The sequence below is a fragment of the Neoarius graeffei genome, chromosome 1 (assembly GCF_027579695.1).
Source record: "Neoarius graeffei isolate fNeoGra1 chromosome 1, fNeoGra1.pri, whole genome shotgun sequence".
Lineage (NCBI taxonomy): Eukaryota > Metazoa > Chordata > Actinopteri > Siluriformes > Ariidae > Neoarius > Neoarius graeffei.
In genome coordinates this window covers 108,601,354-108,622,869 of record NC_083569.1, presented here as the reverse complement: position 1 = coordinate 108,622,869, position 21,516 = coordinate 108,601,354, and the positions used below count along the sequence as shown (strand labels likewise).

The 21,516-nt window shown below is 42.1% G+C and overlaps 1 protein-coding gene and 1 pseudogene across 1 annotated transcript in view; both read left to right on the top strand.

The window, feature by feature from the left end:
• The window catches only part of LOC132881615 (zinc finger protein 135-like), a 40,017-nt pseudogene extending 20,314 nt beyond the window's left edge, over positions 1 to 19,703 (top strand).
• LOC132881620 (zinc finger protein 850-like) overlaps positions 1 to 21,516 on the top strand; it is a 110,893-nt gene that overhangs the window by 21,839 nt on the left and 67,538 nt on the right. The window lies entirely within an intron of this gene.

Genomic DNA, 21,516 nt, shown 5'->3' with positions numbered 1-21,516 from the left:
TTGAGTATCGATATTGAATCAGAAGACAAAGTATCGCGATATATCGCCGTATCGATATTTTTGCACACCCCTAGTTCAGGGAGTCGTGTCTGGTGATGACCAAGTCCAGTTGATGCCAATATTTTGACCTTGGGTGTCTCCAGGATGCTTTGCGGCATGCCTTGTTCTGGAAGTAGGTGTTTGTCATGCAAAACATGTGGTAGCAGCAAAACCCCAAGAGCCATTGACCATTCTCGTTCATTTTTCCTATGCCATGGTGACCTAGCACACTTGGCCAAGACTCTGTCTGCACCCACCCTGGCATTAAAATCTCCCAGGAGGTAAATGTGCTCTCATGTTGGAACTTTGTTGACGACGCCATCACGTTGATCATAGAACTGGTCTTTCGCCTCTGGCATGGCTTGTAGTGTTGGTGTATAAATACACATGAGGTTTACAGGGCATTCTGATGTAGAGAGCCGAAGGGTGAGGATTCTCTCCGTGCTGCCCAATGGATGTTCGATCGAGCGGAGCAGGATGTTTTTAACAGCGAAGCCAACCCCATGTTCCCTTGTTTCCTCTGTGCCTTTCCCCTGCCAGAAGAAGGTGTAGTGCTCCTCCTTTAGAGATTCGCTGTCTGGAAGTTGGGTTTCTTGTAGGGCTGCTATGTCGATGTCAAGTCTGTGCAGTTCACAGTCGATCACTGCAGTTTTTCGGACATTGTCTATTTCTTGGAGGTTATCGGACAATCCAGCTACCAATGCGAAGAGCTGGCGTCTTCGTTTTACTCTTTTCCTGCTTGTCTGGTACATGTTAAGCGATGTGCTCTAAGCTCCGGGCACCCACTGAAGTAGGCAGACCGTGACCGGTCAGTACCTTACTGGCCGGGGGCTGCCCGGCTTGAGGCGTGCCGTAGCTGACCATTGGGACGCGATGGTCCCTTCCACCATCGAAGCTGACCCGTGGCACCTGTACCCTATATCAATCAGGAATGGGCTTATCACCCATAGACTGCCAGCTTCTGTGTTTATTTCCTCACAATTTAGGGTGAGGCTGGAGTGGCCTCTCCAGAGCACAGGCCTGGGCAGAAGTAGTTGGTACAAGGTATGGAGGTCCTGGGTTGCCCAAATGTATGTCAGGACATCCCTCTTTGCCTTGCTGGTGAGGTCCAAAGGAGTGCAACACACAACATTTGGCACCAGGTTGGCTGCAGGTTTGATTTTGGGGTTTTCCTTCCCCTAGACGGAATGCTTACCAAGGCTAATGAGCTCCGTCTACCCGTGCTATTTGCCCATAGCTGGGGATCTGGTTCATGGGCATCAGGGGGTGTCCACATGCTGGTGGGCCATGCATGTTGCATGTCTTGGAGTTAAACTTCCTCCAAGCTCCCTGCAGTTTAGCCTGGGGCTTTGTGGTGCCCAGTTGCCCAGTTTCTGTCTGTAGCCACAAGGAGGCACTGCATAGGACTTGCTGTGGAGAGGCTATGTACTGGCAGGAGAGACTTAGGCACTCAGCTCTCTCTTTATGGCACTGGAAAGGTCTGCTAGCCAGCGGTGAGGGTTGGAAGCCTATGCACTAGATGCATCACACAGCCATTTTATTACCACTGAGGCAGGAGAGAGAGAGAGAAATTCGGATGGTGAGATTAAAAGAGAAGGGAGTTTCAGAAGGTGGGGCCTACACACACCTGCTCTGACGTCACCTTAACAATACTTCACACACACACAAGGACATCTGCAGCACACATGCGCGGACACACAGACTGGTGCCTTTTCTTCTCTGACACGTACAATAAAGAAACAATACAATTCAGCACTTTACCTATTTAGACACACACACACTATCCACAGGTTCGCAAAAACTGCAGTATTCTTCTCACAACACGTTCTTACAATGTGACCCTGCCCATGCAGCCCTTTATTTATACCAGAATAAAGCAGTATTGCAGGATTTTACACACGACCTGTTTTTTTTTTAAACAGGCTTTTTCTTAAAAACAGCAACAGTTTTCTGCAACTCTTTGGAAAGACTAGGGATTTTTAGGGAAAATCAGCCAGTAGAAAATATCTCAAAATGCATAACAAGAACCACAAAACCCAAGACCTATGCCATCTTCCCTTTCAATCTCAGAATTACTGTGTTTCACAAAAAAAGTTTCCACTTTTAAAAGTTGCTCAAATTTGGAGACTTTTAGTCCTCTTACCACCACACCTGTAGCCAAAACCACAACAGCGCAAACTTTTTATAGATCAGATAAGTAGCAAAAAATTGCTCACCGTTTTGTTGCAACTGCTGTTTGTGCAGTGCAGTTCAGACACCCAAGTGCAGTCAAGCAAGAGGCTTCTTCCAAATCACTTCGGGGTCACCAAAAAATACGTTGCAGAAACTCTCCCAAGAAAAAAACAATTCGAAGTCAAAGAGGTTGCAGAAAAGTTTAGACTTATTAAATCAATGAACAAAAGCTGAATCAGTCTGCAGAGTGATCTCGCGCCAAGTCACAAATCATCCATTTTTATAGCGTTCCACCAATATTTCCAGTGCCAGACTGCACTATCCAAGGATACATCCCAGTCTGCACTGTCTTAATAAGGATAGACCACCCAGAGCAAATTAAAAATATTAATCTAAATAAGGCTTTATTCTGGTTTCAGGTTATTCTGGCTTAACACACATTTCCAAGGTTCTATAACAATATATTGCTTTGACCAGTCTATTTGTCATTGCTTTTTGGAGTAAAATCAACAAACTTTTTTACAGAAAATCAGCAATGACTGGCTTTGAATCAAAATACAGTCATCATAAAACAAGTTATTGCTTGTGTGATTACATCAAGGTATGTGTGCATTTACATGTGGATGTAATACCTTGATGTAATTCTTCATGTAATGTGTGAGATTACATATAAAATCACCACAGTATGAGATTCCAAGTAACTCTGTAACAGAATGGCTTTTAAAAGGACTCAGAACTGGACATGGTAATATCATTTGGCATTCATACTAAAATCTGCTGGACTAGAACTTAGAAGAAAGAAAAACTCTTAAAATATAAATCTACATCCTGACTATGATTGCCATTATCATTATGATTGAAAAAAAAATGCACTTAACAACCACTGATTGACAGTTTGGCACCTAATACTGTACTGCAAAGTTACAGGTAAACTGAACTCTTAATCAACTGACTGGATCAATCAGATACGGTCAACCCTAAAACACGAGTTCAGCTGCATCGTGCAATAAAAACAACAGTGAATACTGAGTATTTATTATTATTATTATTATTATTATTATTATTATTATTATTATTATTATTGCCTTATTTGGCGTGCCACTTGGGGAGAGGAAGGTGCCTGTAAATTTTGGCAGAGCTAGGACCTTTGCTGGCCAAGTTATGAATTTTTAAATTCTTGTGAGCGGCTGGAGCCAGGGCTCATACTAAAGTTTTCCACAAGCTGCGCTTGCTTCTGATGTCGGATCAGGCCGTGTCTACTCTTCTCCGAAAGGTCTCGGGGAGAGGGATGTGCCTGTAAATTTTGCTGGGGCTGGGACTTTAGGTGGCAGAGTTATGAAATTTTTAAGGCTGGCTCGAGCCAAGGCTTGAGTTGAGTTAAAGTTTTCGGGGGCTCTAGCGCTACGTTCACACTGCAAGGCTTAATGCTCAATTCCGATTTTTTTGTGAAATCCGATTTTTTTGTGAGGTCGTTCACATTAACAAATATATGCGACTTGTATGTGATCCTCAGTATGAACGAAAAGCGACCTAAAAGTGTTCCGCATGCGCACTGCAGGATACGACGACGTCACACGCAGTGAGCATGGCCAGTGTTTACGGAAGTAAAACCGCCCGGTTGCGGTATGACTCATCCAGTCTAGCTTGAATAGCTGCATCCCCCCAAATGGAAATCAGCTCCCTAACCTCTGCGTCCTTCCATTGAGAAGATTCAGAAACTTCACAGCCCGAAGCGTCCCTCGCATTGATGTCATGCGCAGGGGCGCAGATACATTTTTTGAACTGGGGGGGACAAAAAACTGGGGGGGACAAAGCTGCCAGCAAACCAACCCCAACCCCAATATGCCTGTCAAACTTGTTAGTAACCATAGCAACCAAGCTCGAGCTCGCAACCTGTGCAGTCTGCGCAGCTCAACCAACCGAATATCAGTCTTTGTTTTGTTTTATGTGAGTTGTTGCAACTATATGTATACACTGCTGTGCACCTCAATAAACCGAATGGTAATTAGTCTTTTGATTTTTCCGTGAGGTTTGCCTTATGCAAAGAAAGACAGCATAGACGTTTTTTCCTCCCTATAAGTAGGGGGGACCGAACGAGGTGAATTTAAATATGACTCGTCCCACCCTCTATCTGCGCCCGTGATTATGCGCCATGTTGTTGTAACTTTTTTGAGAGACCCGCCGCCTACTTCAGCGCAGAATAGTGACGTTTGTGGCTTGTTGATGACGTGTAAGTCGGATGAATGCGACTTGGCGGTTCAGACTGAAGTCGCATATGAAAAGAGCGGATAGGAATCGGAATTAGCACCACATATCCAAACGGCCTGGGTCGGATTTGAAAAAATCGGATCTGTGTCGTTCATATTGTCAATAAAAGATCGGATACAGGTCACATATGGGCGAAAAGATCGGATTTGAGTCACTTCAGCCTGCAGTGTGAACGTAGCCTAGGACAAATAGCGATCCACGGCCGTGCCTGATCTGGTTCCAAAGGGCTTGGGGAGCGGTAAGTGCCTGTAAAGTTTGCTGTGGCTAGGACCATCGGTGGCCAAGTTATGAATTTCTAAACTCAGATCTGCAGGAGCCTTCGTTTCACAGGCCGTGTTACAAGATAATGTATTTGCCCAGTGTAATGTTTGGAAGAAAATTAGAAGTAGATAGAACCATACCTTATCAATTTTTCGTGGGCCATCTGGTTTGATGCTTTTGAAATACAGACAGACAAATGTGAAAATTACCGGTATATATCTGCTGGTCCGGCCTTATTCTCCACACTGTATTCAGATGGCTGATCTCATACAGGAAGTCTCATTGCCTCACAAACCACAATACAGTATTTAGCTTCAACAGGCTACTTTAAATAGCTCCTTTAAATTTAAGCATGGAGTCTACAACAGACTTTGTCTTTTTAGAGGCTTAGTGTACACTAGTAAATCTAGGGTATCACCAGTTGACCATGTTTTACTGCGTTTTTGATTGTTAAAAGTGGATTTTTAAAACAACTTTATTTGATGCTTATGCTGCAAAGGGGGGGCAGTGGCACAAACCCAATCTTCAGTGCAAAAAGTGATGTGATTTAATGAAAAATCAGGGAACAGTGTGTGTAGGGAGACTGCAGTATGTGGGTGGTGCAGGTGGCGGGGAGCCCAAACCAGTTTAAAGCACATGCTGGCTGTGCCCAATGTCAGACGGCATCCCAGAGGCAGTGATGGGTGAGGTTGTGATTGCTGGGGTGTTCGACAACAAAGCATGCAAGGGGCTCAAGCTCATCGTCATCCTCTGTGTTGGCGAGGTTGCCTGCCTAAAGATAGGGGAGGGAGAGTGAGTGTGTCTGAGCCAAAGAGCACATTTGAGTTCTGACTAACCTCAGAGACGTGGTGCCTTTTATACTCTCCTGGCTGTTTGAGGAGGATGAATTAAGGCACCTATTATGCAGCTCCAGTTGTGTGTGATCAGCGGGCCCTGTTCTGTGGCCATGCTGCTTTTGGCTGTCCAAAATAATAGTGCTGAAACGCCGCTGTTTGTACAGCACCATGGGAGTGGTTGTACAAAGACTGGTGCATTGCTTTGGTAGTGATTTTCTGGGGCCACTGTCACAATTGGAGGTAAAATAAAAAGGGTACGTTTTCAATCTTCATGTTTATTAATAATCACAAAATATTTTTCCAGGACACAGAAAACCAGATTTCCTCTTGCATCTGAAACAATTAGAATATCGTGAAAAAGTTCAATATTTTCCATCAGTCATTGAAAGGCTCTGACTGCGAAGTTGAATTCTGGGCAACAATTTTCTATTTCTGTTGCTGTTAGAGTTTTGAGATGTTTTGTGTGTGTAAATGTTTTGCTGAGATAAAACGCATCCTGCATTTTACGATTCCGGAGATTGCTGAAGCAAGTGCGTGACTATCACGTGACCACCATGGGACATGTTTGACCTACTTTTACCCAAAACAAGTCAGCATGAGGAAACTTGGTGGACTCCGCTCTCCTGCCAGAAGACAAGACAAGGAAAATATGAAAGTGAATCAGCTAGAAATTATGCTGGAAAAGTGTGTGACGTGTAAAGAAATGCGCTCGACCAAAAATGGCTTCAAAAATAAATATTCCAACATTTAAAAAAACCCCCACTATGAACAGCAGTAAGCCATAATAAATAAAACGGTCAATATTTGGTGTGAGATGACCCTTTGTTTAAAACAAACAAAAAAATAAATTCAGGTACAATGAGTGCAGTTTGATAAAGTAGCTGTAGGTTTGACTGAGCATCTTGCAGCCACAGTTCTTCTGGACACTGTCACACTTGCTTCTCAATTTTGCAGTAAAACCCAGTAGCCTTCATTGTTTTCTTTTTTTAATCTGAAAAGTGCTCTCTTAGAGACAAGCATTTTTTTTGTAACATTTAATTTTATGCTGGAAAACAAATGTTTGAACTCAAATGTTTGTGTACTTACTCAGTAATGCAGAAGTCATAAAATGGAAATCTATAACAGAGTGTATGGAAAAAAAAAGGGGGGGTAAAACAACATCTGGAACATGGAGAACTCCAACCATGACACATTTCTCAATACAGTGCTCGAAAAACCACATGTCCGAGCGTCCAAGATGACTGAAGTATGTGCAAGGACGAGTAAAACTTGTATGGTAATCGTCCGATCGAACGACAAAAGTTAGTGCTGCCAACCTAAGTAACACAGGCAACCGCTCCGTGATGCAGGCCTGAACTGTCAGTCTGGTGGTAGCATATTATTTCAATTGTTATTCTGCAAAGTGAATCATGCATCGTGACTTCTGACTCCTCCTCAAAACAAAGTTCACCTGTGTCTATCGAAAATCTTGTTTTCCTGGACTGGTTCCCATATAAAATTAATCCTACCAAGCATCAGAAACATTGACTGCTCACTCTGCACTAAGAGAGCATGGAACCAGTCTAAAGTAGCTCGTCTCGTTTTACGGGAAATGCGTTGTTTTATTAACACAATATATAAAGGTACAAAAATATTTTAAGGAAATCATTTAAATTTCCTTGTTTTTCATTATAATTCGTCGGAGTATGCGTGTGTTCGAATGTACTGGAAAAGCTCGGCTCAGAGGGGTCCACGTAATGACATAATTATACCAGTTGGCTAAGGGCATGATGAGGGTCAAGGACAGTGTGCCTGCAGCGCAGTTGAAGCGGGCAGGTGTCAAACTTGGAGCTTTTATATCACGATTGGAGTTAATAATAAATGATATCACTGAATAATGTTCCTTACCTTTAACCAGTGTATATATATTACGATTTTTTAAATTGCTTTTGATGGTTTCATATATTTCATAATATTTTTATTTTCTAAATATTTATCAACATACCGCCATTGTGGCATGGGAGCCTGTGATTGGTGGACAGCCGACAAAGGGTGTCTCCCACTGGTTGTAAATCGTGACACAGAAATCGTAAACATGTATGGTACCCGCTGATTGGCAGTTCACATACTGAAGCCAAGCAGAGACGTCTGTTGCTGTTGTCCGAAGAAAACTACAGCTAAAAAAAGCTCTACTACTGGATTACTTGGACACTCTTAGTCAGAAAGAAGTGTTTATTAGAGTTTATTGGCAGTTCTGATCTGTATAAAATTCTTCAAAATGACTGGAGTGACGGTGCAGATTTGTGGCCTAGCATTAGCTACATGTTGGAATATACCTTCTTTTTCTCAAAAAGTCCCGACACGGAAGAACAGTTTAAAAAAAACTACAAACACAAGAAAAAGTCTTTACGCAAAGAAGGTTTTCCTGACATCAGCTTTTGGGAACAGAATGTTGCGAAAGCCAAAGCATTTACGCTCAAAGGATTCCGACTTGAACTGTGGGCTAGATGGTATTCCCTCCCGGCCCTGCATGTCTCATCAACCCCAAAGACATAGTGCGCAAATAGCTGTGTAACTATCATTTATACAGTGATGCTTATTATTGTTAAAACAATATCTGAAGTGTTATTCGTAAAATAACAAAATATCTTGCTCTAGACTTTCAAACAATTTTATAAGATTTTATTTTTAATTTTATCTAATGGTGGATGGTACAATAATTACAAAAGCTAACAGAATCGGCACATTCCAGTTGTATGTTAGCTGTAGTCCTACAGTAACTATAAATCACTCTTGTAATAATAATTTCAATAAATGGTTAATGTTCCATTCCCTCTTCATTTATTCTCTATTCAAAAGGCACAACTGAGTCACACAGGTTGATCAGTGTGTAACAGACAATAACAATTTTATCCAAAATAGTTTTTCCTGCCTTAGTCGATTTATTTCCATTTCACATGCGTGCAGCTGTTGTAAAGTTCAGTGTGTTTGTGTAGAACTCTCTCGAACAGTAGGTTCATTTCTATACTCTGGTTCCATGGTGATATTTTGCACAGGACTGTGTTCCTCTGATAACAGAAATGAAGTTCCAACATTATTATTATTATTATTCATTCATCTCATTATCTCTAGCCGCTTTATCCTGTTCTACAGGGTCGCAGGCAAGCTGGAGCCTATCCCAGCTGACTACGGGCGAAAGGCGGGGTACACCCTGGACAAGTCGCCAGGTCATCACAGGGCTGACACATAGACACAGACAACCATTCACACCTACGATCAATTTAGAGTCACCAGTTAACCTAACCTGCATGTCTTTGGACTGTGGGGGAAACCGGAGCACCCGGAGGAAACCCAAGCGGACACGGGGAGAACATGCAAACTCCACACAGAAAGGCCCTCACCGGCCACGGGGCTTGAACCCAGACTTTCTTGCTGTGAGGCAACAGCGCTAACCACTACACCACCGTGCCACCCTATTATTATTATTATTATTATTATTATTATTATTATACTCATTCAAAACTCTCCACAGCTTAATATACCCTAAATTATTAATTCCTCTGCTACTCGAACCATCTTTCTGAATGTGTCTGGTGTTTGTGGATTTATCATAATTATGCTTCTTCATCTATTAAAAAAAAAAACTGTATTCTGTCCTTTCCAAAATAAAATAAAGCTCTGGGTGAGTGGAATTGTTTTTCAGGCAAGTATGTTTTGGGTGCTGCTTGCCCGTTGGGCTAGTCAGACTGGGAGATTTTTTTCAAGGACTGCAACATCAGTCGTGAGGGCATCAAAGAATTTTGATAAATTTGGGTACTTTGTGTCTATATCATTAAAAAAAATTGATGGCTTGAAAATATGAAGTTTAGATTCTCGTGTTGAAAACTCACATTTTTCATCCAAAATACATTGGCAAAAGTCACGCATATCCACAATGTCTTCACTCTGATGATGTCACTCCCAGTGTTTTCCTGCTGATTTGACATATTGCCAATATTCAATACTGGTTCAAGTATTTTTTGTGGATATGTCTCGATAATATCAACAATATTTTCATGTTTGCATGATGGTGGTCTTCTCATGTTGAAAAATATCACTCGTTCACGTCTCCCTCGTGATGTATACGTTCACCACTCGAAGATAAACTTCATAGCTTTGTGCAACAATTTAATAGTTTCTTTCTCTTTGTGTCTCTCTCTGTGTGTGTGTACACATTATGTGTAGGTGAATGAAGCATCTTGAATCATTTTGTTGTGTTTTCCAGATGTACCACTGCTCAGATTGTGGGAAAAGTTTCATGAAGAGTCGCCAATTAAAATATCACCAGGGCATCCACATCGGAGAGAAGCCGTATCACTGTGGACAGTGTGGGAGGAGTTTTACTTCTCGGAGTGCTCTCCAACTGCATGAGCGTATCCACACAGGAGAGAAGCCATATCGCTGTGGACAGTGTGGGAAGAGTTTTCGTCGTTGGAGTCATCTCCATGATCATGAGCGCATCCACACAGGAGAGAAGCCATATTGCTGTGGACAGTGTGGGAAGAGTTTTCGCCGTTTGAGTAATCTCCAACAGCATGAGCGTATCCACACAGGAGAGAAGCCATATTGCTGTGGACAGTGTGGGAAGAGTTTTACTCAGCAGAGTAATCTCCAACAGCACGAGCGTATCCACACAGGAGAGAAGCCGTATCACTGTGGACAGTGTGGGAAGGGTTTTACTTGTTGTCGCAATCTCCACGATCATGAGCATATCCATACAGGAGAGAAGCCGTATCATTGTGGACAGTGCGGGAAGAGTTTTATTTATCGGAGTAATTTCCAACAGCATGAGCGTGTCCACACAGGAGAGAAGCCATATTACTGTGGACAGTGTGGGAAGAGTTTTATTTATCGGAGTAATCTCCAACAGCATGTGCGTGTTCACACAGGAGAGAAGCCATATTCCTGTGGACAGTGTGGGAAGAGTTTTACGTGTCTGAGTCATCTCCAACTGCATGAACGTGTCCACACAGGAGAGAAGCCGTATTGCTGTGGACAGTGTGGGAAGAGTTTTACTTGTCGGAGTCATCTCCACCTGCATGAACGTGTCCACACCGGAGAGAAGCCGTATTGCTGTGGACAGTGTGGGAAGAGTTTTACTTCTCAGAGTCATCGCCAATGCCATGAGCGTATCCACACAGGAGAGAAGCCGTATCATTGTGGACAGTGTGGGAAAAGTTTTACTTGTCGGAGTCATCTTCAACGCCATGAGCGTATCCACACAGGAGAGAAGCCATATCATTGTGGACAGTGTGGGAAGAGTTTTACTTGTCGGAGTACTCTCAAACACCATGAGCGGATCCATACAGGAGAGAAACCGTATCATTGTGGACAGTGCGGGAAGAGTTTTCGTCACCGAAGTGCCTTCCACAGACACCTGCAGATTCATAAATAACAGAAGCCCGTATCAGTGTGGGCAATGTGGAGGGAGCTTTCCTCAATCAAAATTGTTTAGGAAACACAAGTGCCCTGACAATAAAACCAACAGCTCTTGACATGAGAATTTGTCAAGTTAAGACATACATGGTTTTATATTCTTTTTTTTTTTTTTTTACGGTAATGGGAAATTTTGGCTATAACTCTATGACCATCCATTATTACAGCAGTCACGTGGGTCAATTTTTCAAGATTGAAAGATTGTGTTTTCATGAAAGGCCTTTTAAAAAAGTTTTCCAGTGATGAATAGATTAAGAAATTCGACAAATACACTGCTGAGAGATGGGTATTTAAAGTAGTCAGATTTAACTTTTTAAGAAAAGTCAGAAATGTCCATAAAATTGGGACGTTGTGTGTAAAATGTAAATAAAACCAAAATATGACTATTTGCAAGTCATGGGAACCCTGCATTTTCTTTGAAAATAGGAGAAAGACAACATATCAAATGTTGAAACTGAGAAATTGTATTGTTTTTTGAAAAATATATGCTAATTTTGAATTGGTTAACACGTTTCAGAAAAGTTGGGACGAGGCAACAAAAGACTGAAAAAGGTGTAATGCTTAAAAAACTTAATTTAGTTAATTGCCAACAGGTCAGTAACATGACTGGGTATAAAATGAGCATCCCAGTCAGGCTGTGTCTCTCTCACAAAGATGGGGAGGGGTTTATCACTCTGGGAAAGACTGCGTGGGCAAACAGTGCAACAGTTTAAGAATAACGGTCCTCAATGTAAAATTACAAAGAATTTGGGAATCACATGATCTATGGTACATAATATCATTAAAAGAGTCAGAGAATCTGGAGAAATCTCTGTATGCAAGAAACAAGGCTGAAAACTGACACTGGATGCCTGTGATCTTCAGGCCCTCAGGTGACACTGCATTAAAAGTAGACAGATGTCTGTAGTGGAAATCACTGTATGGGCTCAGGAACACTTCAGAAAACCATTGTTTGTGAAAACGGTTCATTACTGCATCCACAAATGCAAGTTAAAGCCAGATATAAACAATATCCAGAAACAACACCACCATCACCCCTGGGCCCAAGCTCTTTTATGATTGACTGAGGCGAAGTAGAAAACTGTTCTGAGGTCTGACAAATCAGAAGTAGAAATTATTTTTCGAAAACATGGACACCATGTCCTCCAGGCTAAAGAGCAGAGGGACCATCCAGCTTATCAGTGCACAGTTCAAAAGCCAGCATCTGTAATGGTATGAGGGTGCATTAGTGCACATGACCTGGGTAGCTTGTACATCTGGGAGGGCATCATGAATGCTGAATAATATATACATGCTTTCAGAGCAATATGGTGCCATCCAGAAAAAATCTGTTTCAGGGAAGGCCAAACTGCTTTCTGCACATATTTCTGTAGTACATAGTTCTGTAGTAAGAGAGTCTGGGTGCTAAACTGCCCTGCCTGCAGTCCAAACCTGTCTCCCATTTAAAACATTTGGTGCATTACAAAGTGTGATGATTTTATATGCACATACAGTCATGTGAAAAAGAAAGTACACCCTCTTTCAAGTCTAGGTTTTAAGTGTCAGGACGACATAAAAAAAAATCATCTGGTCATTACTGGGTCTTATAATTGGGCAAATACAACCTCAGATGACCAATAACACGACATGTTCACCCTGTCATTATTTATTTAACACAAAGTAAGCTAGAAATGCAGTAGCAGTGTGTGAAAAATTAATGATACCCTTACTGCTTCCATAGAAATTATGAAGGCAATTAACAGCCAGGTGTTGCTGATCAAATGAATGAGTAATTGATCAGCAAGTTTGGCCACCTCAAAACATCATTAATACTGAATGATATATACACGTTTCAGTGCAATATGGTGCCATCCGGACAAAATCTGTTTCAAGGAAGGCCTTCCTTCTTTCAGCAAGACAAGGCCAAACTGCTTTCTGCACACATTAAAACTGCATAGTTCTGTTGTAAGAGTCCAGGTGCTAAACTGCCCTGCCTACAGTTCAGACCTATCTCCCATTTAAGAGATTTGACGCATTATGAAGCGCAAAATACAACAAAGGAGACCCCAACTGTTGATCAACTGAAATTGCATATCGGGCAATAATGGCATAACATTTCTCTTTCAAAACTCCAGCAATTGGTTTCCTCAGTTCCCAAACCGTTGCAGACTGTTGGTCAAAGCTGAGATGATGCAACATCGTGGTAAACATGCCCCTGTCTTAAATTTTTGAAACGTGCTGCTGACATCAAATTCAAAATGAGCATATATATATATATTTTTAAATTACATTTCTCAGTTTCAACAGTTATGTTGTCTTTCTACTATTTTCAGTGAAATACAGGGTTTCCAACATTTGCAAGTCATTATATTCTGTGTTTTATTTACATTTTGCACAGTGTCCCAAATTTATGTTGGTGTAGTGGTTAGTACTCTCGCCTCACAGCAAGAAGGTTCTGGGTTTGAGCTCGGTGGCTGAGAGGGGCCTTTCTTTGTGGAGTTTGCATGTTCTCCCTGTGTCTACTTGGGTTTCCTCCGGGTGCTCCAGTCCCCCCCTCTAGTCCAAAGACATGCAACTTAGGCTAATTTGTGGCGCTAATTGACCATAGGTGTAAATGTGAGTGTGAATGGTTGTTTGTCTCTATGTGTCAGCCGTGCGATAATCTGGCTACTTGTCCAGGGTGTACCCTGCCTCTTGCCCATGGTCAGCTGGGATAGGTTCCAGCTTGCCTGCGACCCTGCACAGGATAAGTGGCTACAGATGGTGGATGGCTGGACATTGTCCCAAATTTATGGTAGTAGCGCTATACTGTGGAAATACAGCTATTTAGGGCAGAGCGTAGATGCTGAAGGAATCTCTGGCCATCCCACTGCAGCTGCGGAAGATTTGGGTTCATCTTGGAAACTTCCTTGCCACCTCTGCGCAAGGGAGCCTCCACTCTAAAATCATCATGAGCAGGTGTCATTGACCTACTCATTCTCACCTGCAGTTCTAAGTCCTTTGGCGATGGTCAAGTGGTGACGTCAGCAGGCTTGTGATTACCAGCTTCCAGCCAATCACAAAACTACACAAAGGCGGCTCAAAGGAAATGATCGTTCTGTTTTGCCAACTGAGTAATGGCACAGCTCGGTGTCACTTTGGGTGACCAAGCAGCCCTCTTTAGGATAGGACTGTTTGCCCCAACTTTGGGGAGGGGTCTAGAAAAGGTGAACCAAAAACTGCTTGCTCATGTATTGCCGTCTCAGTTGCTTGCGGCTGAGTGGCTCTCACCTCTGAAATGGCAAGATCGAGTAACCGATACTAAAGTTCTGGAATGTGCAAACAGTCCTAGTATTGAAGGTATTATACGTCAAACTCTACTCCGATGGGCAGGACGTGGTCAGAATGTCAGCTACACGTTTGCCGAAAAAGGTATTTTTTTGGAGAACTCTGCAGAGGCACTCGTAATAGAGGATGTCCCAAGAAGAGATACAAAGACAATCTCAAAGTCTCTCTCCAAAGTTTTGGTGTATCCCCTGACAACTCTGAATGCTTCACTCTTGACAGATGGATATGGAGAAACCTGTTTGCTCAGGGGTGTAAAGGCCTTCAACACAAGTAGAAATGCCAAGAAAGATGAAAACGGATCGCTGCAGAAAGTACGGCAGCAAACCCTATCTGCTGATGGTGCCTTCTCTTGTGATGTGCATTGCTAAGAACTTTATATGTTGTTGTTGTCCATCGCAAACGATGATAACCATCATTGTCCCAGGGGGATTGTTTCCTTTGGTGGCTGTGCAAGCCAATCTTGGAGTGGCATAGTTTTCTGCAAACATTAAAAAAAAAAGAAAAAAAAAGAAACTTGGGGCACATATTCATGTTTGCTTCACAGACATCCACAATTTTTTCACTGTACATTTTTGTGAGCATGTTTACATATTTGTAACATGTAGTGGTTTTCTTTTTTTATTTTTCGTTTAAGCATGGCTTTTCCCCCTTATATCCTCCATGTATTTCAATCTCTTTGCTATTGCCATGACCATGCCCATGTTTGCAGCTTCACCCACGTCCTCACCTGCACCTCTGACCTCAACTCGGTTCTTCCTCTCCTTTATCTCCATGCATCTTTATTTCTTCATCTTCTGCCCCATCTGAAGGCACCACATCTGGTTTAGGGCACATTATGTTCTTGTAGGGCTCAAGAGCAAATGCTTGGATGTGTTTGTAGAAATACTATTGCGTTGCTTGCAGAAGTCCAGGTGAGGGAAATGTGACTGGATGACCACCTGGAGCATTTCTTTGGGTACTGTAAGAAATAGTGTTTTTGTCCAGCACGCTCCTTGCCCTTCAAAGAGCAAGAGAACTCGTCGCAGAGGCAAAAAGAGCAAGCAGAAGCATGAGAGACAGAAGAGGAACTACTGCCATAAGATTACTCTTTTGAAGGCAGAGATAGCCCAGCTGAAAGGAAGCCTCCAAAAGTTGTGGCTATGCCAGCAGCTCGATCGCATACTGAAGTCACTGCAAGAAATCCCACTGCGTGGGAGTGAGGGCAGATCTACACACAGAATGTATGAGGAAGTGTGCATTTGTATTTTGTGGTGATTTTATGCAGATGTAACCATGCACACACCTTGATGTAATCACATTATGTATGTTTTATGTTGACCTGTATTTTGATTTCAAGCCAATTATTTTGATTTTCAGTCAAGAGTAAGTGAAGTCAGTTCCTCTTAAAAAGAAATTAAAAACAGATTTGTTAAAACATATTCTTATGGGGGGAGCAAGATGGCATCGTAAACATCGCTGTGAGCTCCGCTGGTATTTATTAGTTTGTGTATATTTCCCCTGTCTATGTGGTAAAAGTACAGAATTTTGAACAGGAGATAGCTTAACATGAGCCTGGACAGTTATTTTCTGAGAACTCCAGACACCATGCCCACAAAACCAAAAAAAAAATCTTCAAAGAAACCTTTCAGCATTAATGATGGTGGAGAGCTAGATGCTAGCACAGAGCTACCCAGTGTTGCTAATTTAGGTGCTATAGAGCCAGGCATTATTCAAGCTTTGGATAGGATTGCAGATAACCTCACTCAAGTCATCGACACCAAAGTTGCCATGGTCTTGGAGGCTATTAAAGAACGGACCTCGCAGCTACAAGCAGTTACCGCTCAGGTTAGAGAAGCCAAGAAATGTATTGCTGAGAGAGAGGTGACGGCTATAGCCTCTGAGGCCAAGATAGAATCTCTTGAGAAACAAGTGCGTGACATGCCTAGAGCACATCGATCTCAACGACCAGGGTCGCAGATGTAATATATGTGTAGTTGGCTTACCTGAGGAGACTGAAGGATCTGATCTGATGAAATTCTTCAAAAGGTGGATTTTTTGATGACCTCCAAATGAACATAAAAGCAGGCCATTTGAAGCTTGACCGGGCTCATCCGTCTTTAGCACCAAAACTCGGCCCTAATCAATGTCCCAGACCAATGATGATGAAGTTCCATAACTTTAGGGACAAGCAATGAGTAATGAAGGCGGCATGTCAGATGGGATCTTCTCATCAATCCAGTCAAGATGATTCCACACACAGAGAGCCCAAAATCTCCTTCTTCAATGATTACTCAGCCGAAGTGGTCTGGAGACATAAAGCTTTTGATGATATAAAGGCGCAATGAAGGAAAATGAATATGGACTATGCATTGTTGTACCCAGCTATATTGAAGGTGACAGTGGATGGAAAGCAAAAATTTGAATCTCCGAAAGAAGTCGCGTTATTAGAACAAGGGCGTGAAAAGACTTCAGACTGACATGCCATGGATCGGAAATAAACATTAGCTGATTGGACTTGTGTGGTATGTGAGTATTGTTAGCATACTGTTTGACTGTGCTATATACTGTACAATCTATGTTTTGTTTGTGCAGCAAATTATAGCCACCACAAGTAAGCTGGAGGGTTCCCCCCATTAACCATAGTGCTGTGTGTAAATGTCAACAAGTAAGGTGTAGCTTAGTTCTAGGCCTAATTATACTGTTTAATTTTTTTAATGAGGCTTGGATGGTGTGTTCTTCAAGGCAGGTAGCCTTGGTGTTGAAGAAGTTTGAAATACCCTGCAGGTTAGGGGGCAGGGATAGCCCCCTTGAGTTTTTTTGATTCTATGTTTTTAAATGTGAATAGGCCTGATTAATTTTGGTCACAATTGTTGTTTCTGTATGATAGTTCTTGTTAAGTTTATTGTTTTATGTCCGTCATCTAGTGGGCTGCAAAATTTTTTCAAGTTTGAACCTAAATACTAAATAGTTCAGGATGTTGTAGTGTCCCAAATCTGGTAGCTGGTTTGCAGTATACTTTTCACATGGAATAAATACATTTGTGGGTAAGTTCAAGCAGATACGCAGAACTTTATTTTTAAATAAATTTCTGAGTGGATAGTATCTCCATCCTTGACTCTCATATGCTGCATAAATGGGAATAAAAAAAATATTTTTGAAAGTTAAAATCCACCGCAAAGTTAGCATTTGAGCTGCCCCGCTGAGCTAGCCATGCCTGAGTGCGTGACGTCACTGCGGTTACCGGTTTTAAGGCCGAGGCCTTTGACAGCTATAGAGCAAAGTCATATAAATAAAAAAATTTATGGTGAAAGTAAGAAATACCGTTACCAAATTGCTGAACTAAGACTGATTTGACTTCATTGATTGTAGGTTGACTCTCATTAAAACAGGATAGATGTTAAAACTTATGCAACATGTACGTGCATGCATTTTCACTGATAAAACGTAAAAGGCCAAACAAGAGTTGCAGCTGGGGCGGCACGGTGGTGTAGTGGTTAGCGCTGTCGCCTCACAACAAGAAGGTCCTGGGTTCGAGCCCCGTGGCCGACGAGGGCCTTTCTGTGCGGAGTTTGCATGTTCTCCCCGTGTCCGCGTGGGTTTCCTCCGGGTGCTCCGGTTTCCCCCACAGTCCAAAGACATGCAGGTTAGGTTAACTGGTGACTCTAAATTGGCCGTAGGTGTGAATGGTTGTCTGTGTCTATGTGTCAGCCCTGTGATGACCTGGCGACTTGTCCAGGGTGTACCCTGCCTTTCGCCCGTAGTCAGCTGGGATAGGCTCCAGCTTGCCTGCGACCCTGTAGAAGGATAAAGCGGCTAGAGATAATGAGATGAGATGAGAGTTGCAGCTTACCCATCTGTGTTCTCGCTTCTTGAAGGCCGATCTTTTTGAAACAATCTGACTTTCAGTTGTTTGTTCAGTTCTCTGTTCATTCACTACTTCTTCGTAAGGGCGAGATGGCAGCATATCCAGTTTAGAAATAAGATAGCTGGTCCACTCATTCTCTATTTTGTCCATACAGCGTACTCCACCATTACTGCTCAGCTCAGGCAATTACTAAAACCCAGGACGGGACATCGCCAGTTTTAGCAACAACCACGGGGAGGTCACTGCCTGAGCGATATGCCACATCCTGTTCCAACCTGGGTTTTACCAACAACCCTCGGCTCAATCGGGGAGGACTGGTGCAACTGAACTTTCCTTTAAAAAAAAAAAATACTTGAAGTTTTCTTTTTCTTTAATTGTTGCTACTACACCCTCTTTCAATACGGGCTTATAGCCAACGCTCCTCAATAGATCAGAGGTCTTGTACAAGTCTTCAGTAAAATGTGCAGAGCAGAAGCCCAGTAGTGCAGAGCAAATGCTTCATAGGGGCCCAGTGTGCCCGTGAACTCACAAAACGTGTCCAAATCTTTGCAGTTTAAACATTCTTGGACCATGAATGGAACATAAGTCCACCTTCTGTCGTGTTGCTGGCAGGTGCAGCAACACCTCTACGTGGCATGGCGATAAATTAGCTCAAAATGGAGGATCGGAGTTGCAGTCAGCTCTGTATTTTAGTATAGCAGAAACGGTAATGAGACCAATAGACTTCCTGCTGTGATGTTACAGATGTCAAGGTCATTCGCTCAGACCGCTATCTATATAAATCACTTTAATCATAAAAATTACTATATTAGATTTATTGTTAATGCTTAAAACTACTCCTGTGCCATTCTTGAGGTCTCAAGGCATTTATAAACGAAAGTGAGGCCATGGCTCTGCGTCTATGCTGAATAAATAAATGCATTTGTGTTTAAATTACATGGATCTGTGATGACTGCTGGAAAAGAAGAGCAGGGAGGTTTGAGAATCAAGTGGCTGTGGTTTGTTTACACCTGATATGAAAACTTACAGCGTCCTAGCATGTACAAAAAGCCCAGAAACTCCTATTTACCTGCGCAAACACGATACAGGATTTATCTTGTCGTGTCCTGATCCCCAGATCTTTAACTCTGCCACATATAAAAAGTTGTATGTCTCCATGCTCTTCCAGGTTTTCACTGGTTTGTCTGTGTAGAACGATGTCTGCAGCACCAGGTAGTTTGAGATGTTGGTGAACTCAGCGGCTGGATACTTTTCCAACTCTTTGGAAAAACCTTTCTTTGTTAGCGTGTAAGGATCTATCCCATTGAGTGGTTTCTATGTCCACTTCTTTTGAGTGTACTTCTTGGTTTTAATGACTTGCTCATTTGCTGTTCACAAACATGGCAATAAGTTCTTGTGTTAATGGATCAGACTCCACTTCTGGATCATTAATCCCTTTTGACTGAGAATACCCCGCATGCATGGTTTTATGTTGGCTTCTGGCACATCCATACAGTTTTAAATACAATACCTACACATAAAAACAGTTTGTGTTTGTTGTATTTATTTAATTGCTGGGCTCCTAACTTTAACAGGGAGTGATGTTGCATTCGATTAATACACTTTATAATAAATTATTAGATTCTATTCGAATAGATGAGCCAAAATAATTGGGAATTTTTTTTAATGGCCCCGATTCGTGGCAAGTATGAATAGGTGGGCCTCAACGCAGAAAATGTTGAGAACCCCTGTTTTAAACGATGCCAATCCGAGAACTTCTGATCTACACTCCATAACACTAGGTGGCGGTAATGGACCAAGTCGTTGTTTCCTAACCGCAAAAAAAAAAAAAGAAGAAATAATGCCTGGATCACTGCACTGAGCTCTATGTAAAATCTGGAGAGCTCATAGCCTATTCCTTGTTGTAGAGAGGAGTGAAGCCATCTGGCCGCCATATTACCACTCCCATCGCCTGTCTTTGGCTTGTGTTAAACCGTAGTATCAGATCAAATTTGCCCCAAGAAAAGGATCTCCTGACTTTTTCCCCTTTCATTACCTCCTCTTCTTTTCTCAACTTTACCCACATTCTTTACATATCTTTATACCGCTCCCCTTCACTGTTGTTTTTTCCCTTTTCCAGCTCAGTCTCTGGTCTTTTTAATTTTTTTTGAATGGCTCTTTTTTACTAATATAATTTTTTACGGAGATCATTTTAGTTTTTTGCTTATACAGTGTACCCTTCTCTTTCATATATTTCTTCCGTGTGTGTATGCAATATATATATAAGAAATACATGAAAGCGAGCTTATTTAACGTTAGATATAAAATACAAATACTCATGGGTGAAACGTCAGTCCATAACCTTTGACCTGATGATTTGTACAGTTCACTGCTGCACATGTAGACATTTTTCTTCTAATTTTTCTCACCAATTACATAAATAATTTGTCCAGTTTTGTGTAGCTTCCAGGAGTCTAAACGGCAGTTCAGCTCTGCTGTGGGAGTGGCAAGATGGCGGCCAGCAGGCTTCAGTCTGACAAGCCTATGAGCTTTCCTGATTTTATATAGAGCTCAGTGGATCACTGATGTCTGTGTCAAATATTTTACGGCGTGACCAGTGGCCGGGATACAGAGCTTTGTGAAAGAACGTTTGAGCTTCCTTTTTTTCCAGTTCATCCTTTCTGTAACATCATTCAAGGTGAGTTAATGTGAAACTTCCCACCTGAGCTGTTGGGTTAACAGGTAGTGGAGATTCTGGACTCATGAGTCTCTGTGTTTTTCTTCTTCCAGTGTCCTGATTCTTTTCACCCGTTATAATGAACTCAGAGTCCACACGGCCCTCTTTAGGAAAATCTCCACAGACTCCTGCTGCTGCTGCCTCAAAGGTAAAGTTTATTCATGGGTCTGATTTCTCTTTTGTTTTATTTTTAAAACTCTGTGAATTTATTTCTAAATAAGTGATCATTACAGCAGCAGATGCAGCAAGCAGAACCCTTCAGGTCAGGGCTCACACTTTATGTGGCCTTCAGATTATTAATAAAGACATTGATTTCATTTTGGTTTATCAGTTTTGCTTCTCAATCTGGAGCAAGTTTGAGGCTTTGAAAATGACACGAAGTCCCCACAAACCTTCTTTTGGTTTTGTGGAAATACATGCTGCACTGTAAATACCTTTCAGTGTCATGGACCAATGGCAATAGCCCCAAAATGGGTGATGCTTCAGGATGAACTTATTTGGGTCTCCAGGCTTTTACAGCCTCCGAGTGACCGGACTCAGAATCAGCCAACGATCAAGATGGTTCCAGAATTAAATCGTTAAATCTCGGATTTTTCTCATAGAGGAAAATCCAAATGTGG